The sequence below is a fragment of the Salvelinus sp. IW2-2015 genome, linkage group LG37, assembly GCF_002910315.2.
Source record: "Salvelinus sp. IW2-2015 linkage group LG37, ASM291031v2, whole genome shotgun sequence".
NCBI lineage: Eukaryota > Metazoa > Chordata > Actinopteri > Salmoniformes > Salmonidae > Salvelinus > Salvelinus sp. IW2-2015.
The window spans coordinates 15,364,782-15,378,619 of NC_036876.1; the positions used below are offsets into that span (position 1 = coordinate 15,364,782).

Below are 13,838 nucleotides of genomic sequence, written 5' to 3' on the forward strand. Positions count from 1 at the left end.
AGCATAAAATTACGATAACACGTTTCCTTGAAACGAGCAAATTTTAACTTATCCAATGTTTGACAGCCAGTGGCCGTCCATGCACCCAAATGGCGACCGCTAGCTAACTAGTTAACGGAACTAACCTAGGATACTTAACGTAGCTACAGTAACTAGCTATCGTAAGCGAAGGTAGCTAGTTAGCTGTCCACATCCAGTAATAAACGCCTATACATGATTGATCTACTGCTTAGGGAATTCATTTGGATAACGGTAGTATTTAGAATTGTATTTGAATGACATTGTCACTGTAAACTTGACGCAGTTCTCGCTAACAGTAGGCGTGTTGGCAGATGACCGTTGACTGCTGCTATGATGGTGGAATTACAGAACGCGGTTTCCCATTTAACGCCATTGTACACACTGGCTCAAGTCACTTCCCTAAAGTTAAACGATATGACAACATTAGCAATCCATACCATTTCGGGAATTTAGTGTGGGGAAGGGGCCAACATTGGAACTGAGTAGTCCCATCAAAACACTGCAAAGTAACAGTACAACATTCCGACAAAAAAAAAACTGTTGTGAAACGACAGAGGAGGAGCGGCTGACTGACCTAACCCGGACCTGAGACGTTTAAAAAAAATAATAATAACATACGCCACGAATTCTCACTATGTAACGTAACTTGAAATATATTGCTCTTTTTAGTAAACATTATTATTAAGATATTGTTTCCTTACCTGCCGTTACTTGAAGTAAAGAGGAGAAGAGGGGGAGTGGTTACTTCTCTCCCGCTGCGTTCCGAGCTCGCGCTCCGGAATCCTCTGCAGTAGCATCACTTATCATGGACGCCAAACGGCAACCGCGACAGCGCTGTTTTCAATGCCGATATTTCGACATTACATGAATCTGACGACATTACGGCTCTGACGCGAAGGCCCTGCCCCTCTGAGCAATGGCTCCTTTTGATCCAACATGTCGTGCATATAGGGACAGTTTCATACCGAAAGCTTCCGCCCCATCAGTCTCCAGGCAACAAGGCGAACCTCTACCATCCTACAACCAGTAGGATTTATTCATCCGCTCACGATTGCATCAGAATGGCAAATAGTACGTCTCTCAAAATGTGAGTTTTTAGCAGTGGTGTAAAGTACTTAAGTAAAAATACTTTGATGTACTATTTAAGTAGTTTTTGGGGGTATCTGTACTTTACTATTTATATTTTTTACAACTTTTACTTTTACTTCACTACATTCCTAAAGCAAATAATGTACTTTTACCAAATACATTCTCCCTGACACCCAAAAGTACTTGTTACATTTTGACAGGAAAATGGTCCAATTCACGCACTTAACAAGAGAACAACCCCGGTAAACCCTACTGCCTCTGATGTGGCGGAGTGTTGGAGTGTCATCCCTGGCTATCCGACAATTAAAAACAAAATCAAAAATTGTGCCATGTGTTTTGTTTATTATAAGGAATTTTAAATGGTTTATACTTTTACTTTTGAAACTTCTTATATTTCAAATCAAATACTTTTAGACTTTTACCCAAGGAATATTTTACAGGGTGACTTTCACTTTTACTTGAGTCATTTTCTATTAAGGTATCTTTACTTTTACACAAGTATGACAATTGAGTACTTTTTCCACCACTGGAAATAAGCCAATATCCAAAGTGACAAATTAATCCACTGCTTTTGGTGGTAATTGTAAACTTGGCATTCTGAACACTATACATAATTTAGAGGTGCAACTCAATTGCCTTGAAATTAAAACTAGGCCTAGTTGTGCTTATACTTTTTTTTTTAACAAATCAAAAGTAATTGTGCTGCGAATCTCATTCTCATTGTTTTTTTTTAGTTCAATTGTATAATAAAACATGGCCTAAATTCATTGTCCTGAAGAGGGCACGGCAGAGCCTCTTCTCCCTCACCTCAAAGCGCTACAGAGGGTGGTGCGGACTTCCCAGTACATCACTGGGGCCGAGCTCCCTGTCATCCAGGACCTCTATATCAGGCAGTTTCAGAGGAAATACTTGAAAGTAGTACTTTCAAGTATTTTTACTTAAGTCGTTTTTGGGGATAACTTTACTTTACAATTTATATTTTTGACTACTTTTACTTCACTACATTCTTAAAGAAAATGATGTACTTTTTACTCCATACATTTTCCCTGACACCCAAATGTACTCGTTACATTTTGAATGCTTAGCAGGACAGGAAAATGGTCTAATTCACACACTTATCAAGAGAACATCCCTGGTCATCCCTACGGACTCTGATCTGGCGGACTCACGAAATTGTGTTGGAGCACGCCCCTAGCTATCCGTAAATAAATTTAAAAAACAAGAAACAGGTGCCGTCTGGTTTGCTTAATATAAGGAATTTGAAATGATTTAAACTTTTACTTTTGATGCTTACGTATATTTTAGCAATAACATTTACTTTTGATACTTAAGTATATTTAAAACCAAATACTTTTGTACTTTTACTCAAGTAGGATTTTACTGGGTGACTCACTTTTACTTGAGTCATTTTCTATTAAGGTATCTTTACTTTTACTCAAGTATGACAATTGGGTACTTTTTCCACCACTGGGAATAGACAACATTTGTTCAAAGACTTCAGCCACCCAAGCCATTGTAGACTGTTCACTCTACCCAGCTAGCACATAACGTTCTGAGAACCCAATGTTTTTTAGAACTTTGTGAGAGAGTGGTTGTCCTATGGTTATTTATTTTGCGTATAACTTTCCCACAACTTTCTGGGAATGGTGCAGGATAGTTGCTAGGCTTTGGAACCTTCTCAGCACATTTAAGGAACTTAAAAAAAATAAAAAAAACATTATTACTTTAACAGAACATTTCCTAAAAGTTAGAACAGGGTTACATTTCAATTCAATTTTGGCAATGTTCTAGGAATGTTCTCCAACGATCTCAAATAGTTCAGAGAACCTTAAGAAACAACATTCATCTGTGGGAATTTCATTACTTCAGCATAATGTTTCCTACAGGTTTCCTCATGGTTCCATTTAAATGTATGTTCTCAAATTTTTCTTAAGAAACAAACAAATTTTATTGTCACATGCGCCGAATACAACAGGTGTAGTAGACCTTACCGTGAAATGGATTATCTACACATACTGAGCAGCTCATGTTAAAGACAGAAGCGTATTACAGTACATGGCAGACCAATCCAAACTCATCTCTAGGCATGTCCAGCCCACCCATTATCTCAGCCAATCATGGCTTCACTGTAAAAATATAAAGACTCAAAACACCATGATTGTGTAGTGAAACCATGAAAAGTAGTGCACCAAAGCTGAGATCTGGTGTTTGGATGATGTTTGAATGGAAACCCCAATGTAAGTGTTATGATACACAGAAAGTGTTATAAAACAGAATAGAAGTACTCAAATCAAATCAAATTGTATTTGTCACATGCTCCGAATACAACAGGTGTAGACCTTACCGTGAAATGCTTACTTACAAGCCCTTAACCAACAATGCAGTTCAAGAAATAGAGTTAAGAAAATATTTAACTAAATAAACTAAAGTAATAAAAAAAAAAAAAAAAGTAACACAATAAAATAACAATAATGCACAATATACAGGGGGTACCGGTACTGAGTCAATGTGAGGGGGTACTGGTTAGTTGAGGTAATTTGTAAATGTAGGTAGGGGTAAAGTGACTATGCATAGATAATAAACAGCGAGTGGCAGCAGTGTACAAAACAAAGTGGGGGGGGTCAATGTAAATAGTCCGGGTGGCCATTTGATTAATTGTTCAGCAGTTTTATGGCTGGGGGTAGAGGCTGTTAAGGAACATTTTGGACCTAGACTTGGCGTTCCAGTACCGCTTGCCGTGCGGTAGCCGAGAGAACAGTCTATGACTTGGGTGACTAGAGTCTTTGACAATTTTTTGGGCCTTCTTCTGACACGCATAGTATATAGGTCCTGGATGGCAGGAAGAATGGCCCCAGTGATGTACTGGGCCATATGCACTACCCTCTATAGCGCCTTACGGTCGGATGCAGAGCAGTTGCCATACCAGGTGGTGATGCAACCGATCAGGATGCTCTCGATGGTGCAGCTATATAACTTTTTGATGATCTGGGGACCAGTGCCAAATCTTTACAGTCTCCTGAGGATGAAAAGGTTTTGTCGTGCCCTCTTCATGACTGTCTTGGTGTGTTTGGACCATGATCATTTGTTGGTGATGTAGACACCAAGGAACTTGAAACTCTCAACCCGCTCCACTGCAGACCCGTAAATGTTAATGGGGGCCTGTTTGGCCCTCTTTCTGTAGTCCACGATCAGCTCCTTTCTCTTGCTCACACTGAGGGAGAGGTTGTTGTCCTGAAACCACTCTGCCAGGTCTTTGACCTCCTCCCTATAGGCTGTCTCATCGTTGTCGGTGATCAGGCCAACCACTGTTGTGTGGTCAGCAAACTTAATGATGGTGTTGGAGTCATGCTTGGCCATGCAGTCATGGGTGAACAGGGAGTACAGGAGGGGACTAAGCACACACCCGAGGGGACTCAGTGTTGAGGATCAGCGTGGCAGATGTGTTGTTGCACACCCTTACCACCTGGGGGCGGCCTGTCAGGAAGTCCAGGATCCAGTTGCAGAGGGAGGTGTTTAGTCCCAGGGTCCTTAGCTTAGTGATGATATTTGAAGGCACTATGGTGTTGAACGCTGAGCTGTAGTCAATGAANCTGAGCTGTAGTCAATGAACAGCATTCTCACATAGGTGTTCCTTTTGTCCAGGTGGGAAAGGGCAGTGTGGAGTGCGATTGAGATTGCGGATCTGTGGATCTGTTGGGCGGTATGCGAATTGGAGTGGGTCTAGGGTTTCTGGGATGATGGTGTTGATGTGAGTCATGACCAGTCTTTTAAAGGACTTCATGGCTATCGACATGAGTGCTACGGGGCGGTAGTCATTTAGGTAGGTTACCTTCGCTTTCTTGGGCACAGGGACTATGGTGGTCTGCTTGAAACATGTAGGTATTACAGACTTGGTCAGGGAGAGGCTGAAAATGTCAGTGAAGACACTTGCTAGTTGGTCCGCGCATGCTCTGAGCACACGTCCTGGTAATCCGTCTTGTGAATCTTGACTTGTTTAAAGGTCCTGCTCACATCGGCTATGGAGAGTGTGATCACACAGTCATCCGGAACAGCTGGTGCTCTCATGCAGTGTTGCTTTCCTCGAAGCGAGCATAAAAGGCATTTAGCTCATCTGGTAGGCTCGTGTCCCTAGGCAGCTTGCAGCTGGGTTTCCCTTTGTAGTCTATAATAGTTTTCAAGCCCTGCCACATTCGACGAGCGTCAGAGCCGGTGTAGTAGGATTCATTCTTAGTCCTGTGTTAACGCTTTGCCTGTTGTATGGGTCATCTGAGGGCATAGCGGGATTTCTTAACATTCCTCTGTTGGAATTTCGTTACTTCAGCATAATATTTCCTACAGGTTTCCTCATGGTTCTATTTAAAGTCATGTTCTCAAATTGTTTCAAGAAGGTTAAGAAAACTTCCCATAAAAACCACAAGAAAACTTTAGTAACATTTAGAGAACGTTTTAAGAATGTTGTTTAAAAACATATACATTCCGTTCTCAACATTAAAAAAAATCCATCTATCCTCCATCTTGTTGAATGTGTGATCTTAATGACTGCTTGTTTCCTGTGAAATGGTGTCTGAATAAACAGAAATGAACAACTTTGTATTCATAAAAAATCATGGCATGCTCGCTCCATCCTTGCGGTGCAGTGGATAAATTCCATGGATAGAGAACAGAAGATTCTAGGTTTGAATTTCACTGATGCTGTGTCACGATAAAGAATCCATGTGTTTGCCTAAGCCATTAATGCCTAAGGAAATGGAGGATTAGGCAGTTGGCAGGTGTAAGATATGTAAACAAGAGTGTTGTATTTATTGTCTCATTCCAAGACATACACTCAGCAAAAAAAGAAACAGCCCTTTTTCAGGTCATTGTCTTTCAAAGATAATTCGTAAAAATCCAAATAACTTCACAGATCTTAATTGTAAAGGGTGTAACACTGTTTTCCATGCTTGTTCGATGAACTATAAACAATTAATGAACATGCACCAGTGGAACGGTCGTGAAGACACTAACAGCTTAAAGACGGTAGGCCATCTTATAGACGACAGGTCACAGTTATGAAAACTTAGGACTCTAAAGAGGCCTTTCTACTGACTCTGAAAAACACCAAAAGAAAGATGCACAGGGACCCTGCTCATCTGCGTGAACGTGGCTTAGGTATGCTGCAAGAAGAGGACTGCAGATGTGGCAATAAATTGCAATTATCCGTATCTGTGAGACGCCTAAGACAGCACTACAGGGAGACAGGACGGACAGCTGATTGTCCTCGCAGTGGCAGACCACGTGTAACAACACCTGCATGGGATCGGTACATCCGAACATCACACCTGTGGGACAGGTACAGGATGCCAGCAACAACTGCCCGAGTTACACGAGGGACGCACAATCCCTCCATCAGTGCTCACACTGTCTGAAATAGAATGAGAGAGGCTGGACTGAGGGCTTGTAGGCCTGTTGTAAGGCAGGTCCCCACCAGACATCACCGGCAACAACGTTGCCTATTGGCCCAAACCCACCGTTGCTGGACTAGACAGGACTGGCAAAAAGTGCTCTTCACTGACGAGTCGCGGTTTTGTCTAACAATGGGTGATGTTCGGTTTCGCGTTTATCGTCGCAGGAATGAGCGTTACACCGAGGCCTGTACTCTGGAGTGGGATCGATTTGGAGGTGGAGGGTCCGTCATGGTCTGGGGCGTTGTGTCACAGCATCATCGAACTGAGCTTGTTGTCATTGCAGGTAATCTCAATGCTGTGCGTTACAGGGAAGACATCCTCCTCCCTCATGTGGTACCCTTCCTACAGGCTCATCCTGACATGACCCTCCAGCATGACAATGCCACCAGCCATACTGCTCGTTCTGTGCGTGATTTCCTGCAAGACAGGAATGTCAGTGTTCTGCCATGGCCAGTGAAGAGCCCAGATCTCAATCCCCTTGAGCACGTCTGGGACCCGTTGGATCGGAGGGTGAGGGCTAGGGCCATTCCCCCCAGAAATATCCGGGAACTTGCAGGTGCCTTGGTAGAAGAGTGGGGTAACATCTCACANCCCCCCAGAAATATCCGGGAACTTGCAGGTGCCTTGGTAGAAGAGTGGGGTAACATCTCACAGCAAGAGCTGGCACATCTGGTGCAGTCCATGAGGAGGAGATGCGCTGCAGTACTTAATGCAGCTGGTGGCCACACCAGATACTGACTGTTACTTTTGATTTTGACCCCCCCTTTGTCCTGGGACACATTATTCCATTTATGTTAGTCACATGTCTGTGGAACTTGTTCAGTTTATATCTCAGTTGTTGAATCTTATGTTCATACAAATATTTACACATGTTAAGTTTGCTGAAAATAAACGCAGTTGACAGTGAGAGGACATTTCTTTTTTTGCAGAGTTTAGTTGGCTAGCCAGCAGCAAGCAAGGAATAAGAACTTTGCCACTGAGCATGGCATGGGAACATAAAGGAAGAACGCCTGGGTTGCGTCCATAAATAACGAACAAACAACTGGGTCGTGTCTATTGCAACCCGCAAAGGGACTCTCCGTAATGTACAGAAGGAAGGTGTTTATCCCTTACTTATCAGCCTGCTCTGGAGGCCCAATATTATCTCTTCTGGCATAGTGCCAAATTGGCAACAGCCAATGTGTCTCAGAGCCATGACATCTCACTCATTGTTTCACTTCCACACCCTCACATCACTGCATGTTCTTGTTCCTCTCTCTCGCTAGGTTGTTTCGCTTGCTCTCTTGCTCTCTCTCTCGCTCTTGCATTTCATAAAAATGTGTCATTCCCCGCGCAAACTTTATCGTCAGCTGAACTGCTTGACGTGTAAACAACCTGTTCTTGGAAGGTCATGCCTTAGCATTATTTGTTAGTTAGTTAACTCAATTATGATAGAAAAACATCTTATCTTCCGGCGCCGACAGAGATGGCCGCCTCGCTTCGCGTTCCTAGGAAACTATGCAGTATTTCATTTTTTTATGTGTTATTTCTTACATTGTTACCCCAGGAAATATTCGGTTTTATTACATACAGTCGGGAGGAACTATTGGATATAAGAGCATGTCCATTCACCAACATTACAACCAGGAATACGACTTTCCCGAAGCGGATCCCCTGTTTGGTCCACCACCCAGGACAATGGATCGGATCCCAGCCGGCGACCCAAAACAACGGCGCCGCAGAAGGGGCAGACGGAGCGGTCTTCTGGTCAGGCTAATTGTTATTCTAAATTCCGAGACGCATATCCTATCGGAAAAGCTGACCACGGCTCCATTTTGTTGCTCCCAGTCTATAGACAGAAACTAAAACAGGAAGCACCCGTGCTCAGGTCTGTTCAACACTGGTCCGACCAATCTGATTCCACGCTTCAAGATTGCTTCGATCACGTGGACTGGGATATGTTCCGCATAGCGTCGAACAACAACATTGATGAATACGCTGATTCGGTGAGCGAGTTTATTAGCAAGTGCATCGGTGATGTTGTACCCACAGCGTCTATTAAAACATTCCCCAACCAGAAACCGTGGATTGATGGCAGCATTCACGTAAAACTGAAAGCGCAAACCACTGCTTTTCATCAGGACAAGGTGACCGGAAACATGACCGAATACAAACAGTGTAGATATTCCCTCCGCAAGGCAATCAAACAAGCTAAGCGTCAGTATAGAGACAAAGTAGAGTCGCAATTTAACGGCTCAGACACGAGAGGTATGTGGCAGGGTCTACAGTCAATCACAGAATACAAAAGGAAAACCAGCCCCGTCGCGGACCACGATGTCTTGCTTCCCAGACAAACTAAATAAATCAAATGTAATTTATTTATATAGCCCTTCCTACATCAGCTGATATATCAAAGTGCTGTACAGAAACCCAGCCAAAACCCGGCAAACAGCAAGCAATGCAGGTGTAGAAGCACGGTGGCTAGGAAAAACTCCCTAGAAAGGCCAAAACCTAGGAAGAAACCCAGAGAGGAACCAGGCTATGAGGGGTGGCCAGTCCTCTTCTGGCTGTGCTGGGTGGAGATTATACAGAACATGGCCAAGATGTTCAAATGTTCATAAATGACCAGCATGGTCAAATAATAGTAATCACGTGAACAGGTCAGGGTTTCATAGCCGCAGGCAGAACAGTTGAAACTGGAGTAGCAGCACAGCCAGGTGGACTGGGGACAACAAGGAGTCATCATGCCAGGTAGTCCTGAGGCATGGTCCTAGGGCTCAGGTCCTCCGAGAGAGAGAGAGAGAGAGGAGAGAGAAAAAAAGACAGAAAGAGAGAATTAGAGAGAGCATACTTAAATTCACACAGGACACCGGATAAGACAGGAAAAATACTCCAGATATAACAGACTGACCCTAGCCCCCCGACACATAAACTACTGCAGCATAATACTGGAGGCTGAGACAGGAGTGGCCAGGAGACACTGTGACCATCCGATGATAACCCCGGACAGGGCCAAACAGGCAGGATATAACCCACCCACTTTGCCAAGCACAGCCCCCACACCACTAGAGGATATCTTCAACCACCAACTTACCATCCTGAGAAAAGGCTGAGTATAGCCCACAAAGATCTCCGCCACGGCACAACCCAAGGGGTGGCGCCAACCCAGACAGGAAGACCACGTCAGTGACTCAACCCACCTCAAGTAACGCACCCCTCCTAGGGATGGCATGGAAGAGCACCAGTAAGCCAGTGACTCAGCATCTTCAACAACTTCTTTGCTTGCTTTGAGGACAATACAGTGCCACTGACACGGCCTGCTACCAAATCCTGCGGGCTCTCCTTCACTGCAGCCACGTGAGTAAAATATTTAAACGTGTTAACCCTTGCAAGCTGCCGGCCCTGACGGCATGCACAGCCGCGTCCTCAGAGCATGCGCAGACGAGCTGACTGGTGTGTTTACGAACATATTCAATGAATCCTTATCCCAGTCTGCTGTTCCCACATGCTTCAAGAGGGCCTCCATTGTTCCTGTTCCAAGAAAGCGAAGGTAACTGAGCCAAAATGACTATCGCCCGTAGCACTCACTTCCGTCATCATGAAGTGCTTTGAGACACTAGTCAAGGACCATACACCTTCATCCTACCTGACACCTAGACCCACTCCAAATTTCTTACCGCCCCAATAGGTCCACAGACGACGCAATCGCAATCACACTGCACACTGCCCTAACCCATCTGGACAAGAGGAATACCTATGTAAGAATGCTGTTCATCGACTACAGCTCAGCATTTAATACCATAGTACTCCTCCAAACTCGTCATTAAGCTCGAGACCCTGGGTCTCGACCCCGCCCTGTGCAACTAGGTCCTGGTGAGGGTAGGTAACAACAACTCCACCCCGCTGATCCTCAACACTGGGGCCCCACAACGGTGTGTTCTCAGCCCTCTCCTGTACTCCCTGTTCACCCATGGCTGCGTGGCCATGCACGCCTCCAACTCAATCATCACGTTTGCAGATGACACTACAGTGATAGGCTTGATTACCAACAACGACGAAACGGCTTACAGGGAGGAGGTGAGGGCCCTCGGAGTGTGGTGTCAGGAAAATTATCTCACACTTAATGTCAACTAAACAAAGGAGATGATCGTGGACTTCAGGAAACAACAGAGGAAGCAGCCCCCTATCCACATCGACGGGACAGTAGTGGAGAAGGTGGAACGTTTTAAGTTCCTCGGCGTACACATCACGGACAAACTGAAATGGTCCACCCACACAGACAGCGTGGTGAAGAAGGCGCAGCAGCGCCTCTTCAACCTCAGGAGGTTGAAGAAATTCGGCTTGTCACCAAAAACACTCAAACTTTTACAGATGCACAATCGAGAGCATCCTGTCGGGCTGTATCACCGCCTGGTACGGCAACTGCTCCGCCCACAACCGTAAGGCTCTCTAGAGGGTAGTGAGGTCTGCACAACGCATCAAGTTGTGCACCGTTAGCAAACTGCCTGCCCTCCAGGACACCTACACCACCCGATGTCACAGGAAGGCCAAAAATATCAAGGACAATAACCACCCGAGCCACTGCCTGTTCACCCTGCTATCATCCAGAAGGCGAGGTCAGTACAGGTGCATCAAAGCGGGGACCGAGAGACTGAAAAACAGCTTCTATCTCAAGGCCATCAGACTGTTGAACAGCCATCTCTAACATTGAGTGGCTGCTGCCAACATACTGACTCAAATCTCTAGCCACTTTAATAATGAAAAAATGTATGTAATAAATGTATCACTAGCCACTTTAAACAATGCCACCTTATATAATGTTTACATACCCTACATTACTCATCTCACATGTATATACTGTACTCTATACCATCTACTGCATCTTGCCTATACTGTTCGGCCATCGCTCATTCATATATTTTTATGTACATATTCTTATTCATTCCTTTACACTTGTGTGTATAAGGTAGTTGTTGTGAAATTGTTAGGTTCGATTACTTGTTAGATATTACTGCATGGTCGGAACTAGAAGCACAAGCATTTCGCTACTGTCACGTTCTGACCATAGTTCTTGTGTGTTTTACTTGTTTTAGTGTTGGTCAGGACGTGAGCTGGGTGGGCATTCTATGTTGTGTGTCTAGTTTGTCTGTTTCTATGTTTGGCCAAGTATGGTTCTCAATCAGAGGCAGGTGTTTTGTGTTGTCTCTGATTGGGAATCATATTTAGGTGGCTTGTTTTGTGTTGGGGATTGTGGGTGGTTGTTTCCTGTCTTTGTGTTCGTTTCACCAGAGAGGACTGTTTCGGTTTGCCACGTTTGTTATTTTTGTATTTTGTATGTGTTCACGTTATTCGTCTTTATTAAATCATGTTGAGCACAAACTACGCTGCGTCTTGGTCCGATCCCTGCTACACCTCCTCTTCAGACGAAGAGGAGGAAGGTTGCCGTTACAGCTACACTCGCATTAACATCTGCTAACCATGTGTATGTGACAAATAAAATGTGATTTGATTTATTACCGCACTCTGAACAGTCATGGTATTGTTCCTAATATCTTGTAATGTCTGTGGCAATGACTCTGATTTCTACAACACTCACTTTATTATGTAGGGGATTTTAATGAATGTTCTGTCAAGGCCATTAATCAAATGTGTCACCCTCAATAAAGAGCCATCATTGCCATGATGTCACCATAGCTGTGTTTATATATGACATAATATGTCTTAGCCTACTCACAGTAAGAGTTGGCACCGGCAGGCAAGCTGCAGGTAGCTTGTATCCATGCACCATCCCAACCATGAAGCACAGGGGTGTAAGCATCATGTTGTGTGGGTGCTTTGCTGCAGGAGGGACTGGTGCACTTCACAAAATAGATGGCATCGGGAGGAAGGAAAATTATGTGGATATATTGAAGCAACATCTCAAGACATCAGTCAGGAAGTTAAAGCTTCGTTGCAAATGGGTCTTCCAAATGGACAATGACCCCAAGTATTCTTCCAAAGTTGTGGCAAAATGGCTTAAGGACAACAAAGTCAAGGTATTGGAGTGGCCATCACAAAGCCCTGATCTCAATCCTATAGAAAATGTGTGGGCAGAACTGAAAAAGCGTATGTGAGCAAGGCGGCCTACAAACCTGACTCAGTTACACCAGCTCTGTCAGGAGGAATGGGCCAAAATTCACCCATCTTATTGTGGGAAGCTTGTGGAAGGCTACCCAAAACGTTTGACCCAAGTTAAACAATTTAAAGGCAATGCTACCAAATACTAATTGAGTGTATGTACACTTCTGACCCACTGGGAATGTGATGAAAGAAATAAACATTTCAAGAAATCATTATTTTGGCTATTATTCTGACATTTCACATTCTTAAAATAAAGTGGTGATCCTAACTGACCTAAGACATGGGATTTTTACTCGGATTAACTGAGGTTAAATGTATTTGGCTTTGGTGTATGTAAACGTCTGACTTCAACTGTATGCTGTCTGGGGGCCAAAAAATCAGTCCGGGGCCCCTGGGCACGTGTCTTGTGTGCCCGTTTCGGTAATTCATTGCTCTATATGTCCTCACTGACAAAAGTAGAAAAGTAGGCAATCCCACTGTGTGTGCTGGAAGGGGTACCACTGCGCTCCATCCATCGTCCCTCATCATGTGCCCCTCTTATAAGAATGATTCACAGGGATCCGTCCATCCCTGCGAGTCGCCATTTGGAAGCTTCCTTTCCAGATCTGGGTAAATCCGTTCTAGGCCAGTCGGGGGCTGTCGCCTATAGTTCATTGAGGTCTTTCTGCATGATGATGACTGAGGTCATCAGGTGCGTTGAGTCAACGACAGCACCTCGGGCCATTAGCTACACTTGAGTGCCAAGTGTTTTGATTCATTCATATGACTTCGAGAGCACAAGGTTGACATGTTTGTCATTGACACCTTAGGGACTTGCTGTAATTACTAGAAATTACTAGAACAGATAGACAATCAATGCTACTCACTCGTTCTAATGTTTCAGCCGATTGTTCATGGTATACCCTCTCCTCTTCACACAGCACTGTTATCTCCCTTGCCTGCGGCAATGTGGCACTTTCTAAACACATGCGATTTCAAACATCCTAACCCTGACGCTAACCCTTAACCTACGTTTCAACCTAAACTAAGCACAAATGATATGCATTTGCACAACATTTATGTCCTTTTTCGAGGATGGCCAATCTGATGGAAAGACGGTCATGTCCTCGGATGGCTGTGTGAACCTGCACCCCTCGCCCCTGAGACTCTGGCATACCGCAGCCATGTCCCAAATAACTGGACCTC

The 13,838-nt window shown here is 44.3% G+C and overlaps 1 protein-coding gene and 1 long non-coding RNA gene across 3 annotated transcripts in view; both read right to left on the reverse strand.

Moving 5' to 3' along the window:
* Nucleotides 1-898, reverse strand: part of LOC111960087 (uncharacterized protein KIAA0232) — a 38,310-nt gene extending 37,412 nt beyond the window's left edge. The window contains exon 1 of one of the 2 annotated variants that reach the window (XM_023981992.3): nt 723-898. The gene's annotated coding sequence lies outside the window, so the exon portion shown is untranslated. Of the gene's footprint in view, nt 1-458; nt 526-722 lie in introns of those variants that run through there. The other variant, XM_023981993.3, reaches the window with a different exon arrangement.
* LOC139023852 (uncharacterized) overlaps nt 1-13,838 on the reverse strand; it is a 278,919-nt gene that overhangs the window by 153,081 nt on the left and 112,000 nt on the right. The gene's annotated exons all lie outside the window — the stretch shown is intronic.